Source organism: Leopardus geoffroyi, chromosome A3 (genome assembly GCF_018350155.1).
Source record: "Leopardus geoffroyi isolate Oge1 chromosome A3, O.geoffroyi_Oge1_pat1.0, whole genome shotgun sequence".
Classification (NCBI taxonomy): Eukaryota; Metazoa; Chordata; class Mammalia; order Carnivora; family Felidae; genus Leopardus; species Leopardus geoffroyi.
In genome coordinates, this window is record NC_059336.1 from 76,200,496 (window position 1) to 76,206,193 (window position 5,698).

Sequence of the window (5,698 nt, forward strand, 5' to 3'; positions counted from 1 at the left end):
AAGGATTTTTACGAGGGTCTTTTTCACTCCACCATAATGTCCATTTTATATACATAAACAGAGCCAGGCATACAAAAAATGGTGTTTGCTTTTGAGGGGAGCTGTATTTTTTTTTCTCTCTTTTCCTCACCTCCCCCTCCCCTTGTGTGGAGGCATGTAGCCACAGCCAAAGCAAAGCGGTTCCTAACTAGAGTTCTCCTCTGTGACTGACAACAGCTGCACCATTCCAAGGACTAGACAGAAAGTGTCGCTGGGGCTGAGGCTGGGTTAATGATCAGACACTGAAAACCACCTCTTTCTTGTTAATAGAGTAAGCGGCCAGTTGGGTAACCCATCAGCAGTGGTCACCTTTCACATACAATGGAGAAACAAAAGCTGCATACAGTATGCTTGATTAACCTCACTTAAATGGCAATGCTAATCTCAAATCTATCCCAAGAGTGTATATAAACAGGATTAAAATTATATTATGTGTGGATCCAGCCCAACAAAAGCAACTGGCACAAAATCATTTTAATTAGGTGGTAGCGGCTGTAACTCATTCAACTTTGGCATTAATTCTTTTCGTCCCATCAAAGAACTTCTGGGCCTTACTGTAAGACAGTGTGAATGCAGGCTAAAGGAGATGCTCGGTGGACATGAATCACTCTCATGCCTCAGCTTCACCTATTATGCGTTGACATATCGAAGGTAGGTTAGACAGTACAACCAGATCAAACTCTGATTAGAATATTCAGAAAATCTGTGACGATCTTTGTACGCAACTTTGTCTAGGCAGACAACATATATAGAAAAATGGGTTGGCAAATTTTGCCATGCTGACCTTCAAATGTCAAATAATGGTAGTATTAGTACTCACTTTGGGGACTGTTTTCTTCACACATAGCAAACTTAGGAACTATGTTAACCTCTGGATGTGGGAAAAACAGATTTCATGGCCAGGCCCTCTTCATTTCTCTTTCCGCCCTTTCCACTCCTGGTCCATTTAAATGACATTTTCTTGTCATGGGGCCTATGAGGCCTCTCCAGGTTCTATCTCAGAACAGATGTCACAGGGCAACCTCCCACAACCCTTTCTTGAGGAAGGTCCTTTGTTTACTTGAACTGACTTTTAAGATGAAGGCCAAGCAAGGTTAATCACACTTCAGATCATATAAGAGAAAATACATTGTAAAGAAACATTCTCTTCAGTTTCACAGGGAACACAGAAATAACATGAAATCAAAATTCCCAGAGAGCATCAGGTAACTCCAATTTCTAGATGGTTCTGTCCAGCCCAAGTGCTTAGCGACAATGCAGTCTCGCTGTACACATCTGAGTTACTTGCAAGCCCTCACACTTCAATAACCATCATCTGAAGGGCGCCTGGCTGGCCAGTGGGTTAAGTATCCAACTCTTGATTTTGGTTTAGGTCATGATCTCACGGTTCATGAGACTGAGCCCCATAATGGACTCTGCACTGACAGCACAGAGCCTGCTTGGGATTCTCTCTCCCTTTCTTTCTGCCCCTCGCCCCACTCATATGCACATGCTCTCTCTCTCTCTCTCTCTCTCTCTCAAATAAAACATTTTTTAAAAACATCATCCTATTTTTAAAACTGTTTCCTAGAAGAAACAGTACCTTAGAGTGGGTTGATCTTTCTCAACCTATTCAGAAGGGAACACAAAGAAGAGTCCCACAGATGGTGTCCCCAGTCCCAACCTCCTCCCCCACAAACATTCCCAAGGCCTAGATGAGCCTCACCTTTCTCTCTCTGCCCTGCTACAGAAAGGGCAGCTAGAGGCATGGTGCATCTCTCTTAGTAAGAACTCATAAGAGGGGCGCCTGGGTGGCTCAGCCGGTTGAGCGTCCGACTTCGACTCAGGTCATGAACTCGTGGATTGTGAGTTTGAGCCCCACGTCGGGCTCTGTGCTGACAGCTCGGAGCCTGGAGCCTGCTTCGGATTCTGTGTCTCCCTCTCTCTCTGCCTCTAACCCACTCGCATTCTGTCTCTGTCTCTCTCAAAAATAAATAAACATTAAAAAAATTTTATAAAAAGAAATCTAAGAAATTTAGGAAACTAATATGTATTAAATATATACCTTGGAACAGGCGTTGCCTTCCCAGTCATCCCATGCACCTCTAGCACATGACTCCTCACCCCTGGGGAGCTCTGACACAGCACCTATACCCAGGGCCTCACCCCCAAGGATACTGATGCAACTTGTTATGCAGTCAACACATATTATTATTATTATTGTTATTGTTATTATGGTTATTAGTAGTATTATTAACATGACTATGTAGATAAAATGAACTTACCAACCAGAGTGAAAAAAGGGAGTCTGTTATTGGCTTTAACTGAAAACTTCTAAAATATACGGAGAGAGATGTAGTCGTCTAACTGACGATAATGACTTGTAGAAAATCTGACTATAAATATCTTCAAGATCTGGGGTGCTTAGGAAAGACACCAGGTTATTCTGAATGATAGAACAAAATATAGAAGTGAAGAAAAAGAGAAAAGTGAATTCAACGTTCAAACCAAGTGGAAGTTGAGGCAAAGTCTGAGTGACATGGGAGAAATGTGGCACGGCTTCCTTGAGAAACTGCATAGATGGTAAAGAAGGTAGTAATGAGAGAAAAATCCAGAAGAGCAGGAAAAACAAGCTACTTTGCTAGCTGATTTTTGAATGGGGAAAAAGAAATTGTTTTATTGAGTCAATAAACCAATTCCCACTTCATAATTCCTTAATTCTGTTTGGATTAAGAAACCAAACCATGTCTCCTAGGAGCAGAATAATTTTTACAGTGTGTTAAAAAGAAATCTTGCTGTATTTAAAAAAAATTTAAGTTTTAAACAAAGTCAGCTTATGCACCAGATTACCAGGACTCTGAGAAGCTCAGAAGTCAGGAGGAAAGAGGAGGGGTGATCTGGAGCTTGGCCATGGCTATCGTGAGGGAGGCGATTGGATCCACTCAAATGCTCCTTAAATCAAGCTTCTATTTTCTCTCTACTCTCATTTTCACTTTTGCCTTTTAATGTTGCCTGAATCTATTCCAAGTGTCCTTTGCCATGGCAACACCTGCAGGTGAAGGCCTTGCTCCTCACTGCCAGCCTCACCAGTGATGAAGAGGCAACTAATCACCGCACAAGGACAGGAGTGCAATCTCCAAGACACCCATGAACAATTTGAGTATGAGGGTGTCCCTGAAGCACCCTCTTCTCACAGGTGTTTAACCTGTTTAGCCATATACCAGGAAAAGGGAAAGTAAACGAAGACCCTTTATTTCGTTGGTGTTTTCATTTCATCATCTCCCCCAAAGCGCTGCATTATCTAAATTTGTATTAAGAGTCTCAAGGTGTCAGTTACTTCAGTGGCATGTCATAGGGTCCCAAAAGTGGAGAAGGAGCTCTCTCTCTCTCTGCTTGCCCTCCCTCTCCTACACCTCCAAGCCCAGGAGGATCTAAGGCCAGTTCTAATGCTAACCCTTACATACCAAGTGACAATGGCCAGGGCCAAGGTGTACGACATCTCAGCCTTCTGGGCCTCTGTCAATCATTCCCCAATTCTGAAAACACTCTTATTCAGAGATGTTTTCAGTCCAATCACCTGTGCTTCTTATTCATGCCATCAGTAAACATAGAATGTTATCCACTTCTGTTTGACGTTACAGCCTTTCAAAATAGGCTCTTAAAGCACTTCATGAACCTTGTCTGGATGCCAAGTACGGCCTTTCTTCCCCTTATTCCAAGGGACAAACAGGCACACAAGAGCCAAGAATCTGACCCAGTGTCTGCCTCATATGACTCAACACCAAGGCTAGAAAGAGCTCTGAAGAGCTGATGTTCCAACCACCCACTTACCCAGCCTGTCTTTGTTCGTTATTATTTCTACAAAGCTTTATATACCTTGGTAGGTCAAGGAGACGACATGTGGCAAAGTAGTATCGTTACTTGTTGAGACTTATTGCAAAGTGTTCAGTGTGATTTAAACTCTATGCAAACTTGCTATTTCTTTTTATTTGCAAAGTTGACATATTATTCTCTAAAATTTGCAATAGATGGGGCTGACATCTGATTGGGCAAGACAATGGCAGGACTTGAGCTTCGTGTAAGGCCTGCAAATCTAAAATCACAGTATAAAACCTCCATGTCTAATTGTTCTGCTCTCAAGAAGTCTCCTCTATAAGCATAGCTGTTAGTGGTATTACATTCATTCCTCCATCAAATGCCAAATCAAAACTTTCAGCAGAAGTTTTGCTTTGGAAACCTCTGGGGTTAAAGGTCAGGAAGTTAGGAGCAAGCAACCAGCAGTCATCAGTCTCATGAATCATCTAGATGGTCCAAAGAATGTCTCCCATGGCCACCTACTCCTCTCCACTCTATTCTCAGTGCCCATGAAACTTGTTTTGTCAAACCTTCTCCCAGCTTTCTTAAGTAGCACATCCTCTTTGAGAGGGTGATTATAGTATCTCCTTCATAAGGTTGTTGTAAGTATCTAATGGATTAATACATTGCTTACAAAAGTTACTGGCACACGGTGATCTTTCTATAATTGCTTATTATGTAAGAAAAGGAGGAATTCAGGAGGAAGAGATAAGACAAAGAATCTTAGATAAAGATTAAATTACACACTTAAGGACACACCAACTAGTGGTATAACCAAGACAGTCATGAAAGTCTCCAAACCTCTCATTCACAGTATGACCACTGCCATATTATGCAAGTGCCCAAATGAAATACAAAAACATCTACATATGAGCTAAAGACATAAACATATTCCATGTTAAAGACCACTTAAAATTTGAATTTGAAGATTTGGTTTCGTCAGTTGGATCAAGGCCGCAGCTGCAATAGCTCTCATCTTTCTGTCTCTCCTTGCTCTGCCTCACCTTTCATATCTGGAAACATGGCCTCTGGTGTGGCCATCTCTGATGGCATCATCAAAGTGTTCGATGACACGAAAGCACGTAAGTCATCAACCCCAGAGGAGGTAAAGAAGTGCAAGGTGCTGATGTTCTTCTGCCTGAATGAGGACAAGAATATCATCCTGAAGAAGGGCAAGGAGATTCTGGTAGGTGATCTGGGTCAAACTGTAGAAGACGAACCCTATGTTACCTCTGTGCAGATGCTCCAGATAAGTACTGCCACTATGCCCACTATGATGTAACCTAGGAGACCAAGGAGAACAAGAAGGAGGACCTGCTGTTTATCTTCTGGGCACCTGAGTCTGAACCCCTTAAAAGCACAGTGATCTATGCCAGCTCTAAGGACACCATCAAGAAGCTTACAGGGGTCAAGCACGAATTACAACCAAACTGCTACAATGAGGTCAAGGACCACTGTACCCTGGCAGAGTAGCTGAAGGGAAGGGGGGCAGTGCCATCATCTCCCTGGAGGGCACACCTTTGTGAGACCCCTCTGGCCTCCTGCCTAGAGCATCTGGCAGCCCCAGACCTACCTTCGGGGGATTGTAAGCCTTCCTCTTCCTGCCAGACTGGAGGGGTTGGTGGAATCCCAGCAGGGGGAGAGCAGTCCCTTCACCCCAGTTGCCAAACAGCCCCCACCTCTTGCCTCCTTCCCTGACAGTTCTGGGCTTCCCAAACTGCTTTTGATCTTCTGAGTCCTCTTGGGTTAAAGTAGACCAGTTGCCCCCAGGCACCTCAGTTTTTTTTTGGGGGGGGATACATTTTTTAATGATACCCCAACTCTC

At 43.3% G+C, this 5,698-nt stretch overlaps 1 pseudogene; it reads left to right on the forward strand.

Annotated features, from left to right (window-relative positions):
* The first annotated feature begins 4,894 nt into the window (after nt 1-4,894).
* On the forward strand, nt 4,895-5,399 carry LOC123579699 (annotated as a pseudogene).
* Nucleotides 5,400-5,698: the final 299 nt, after the last annotated feature.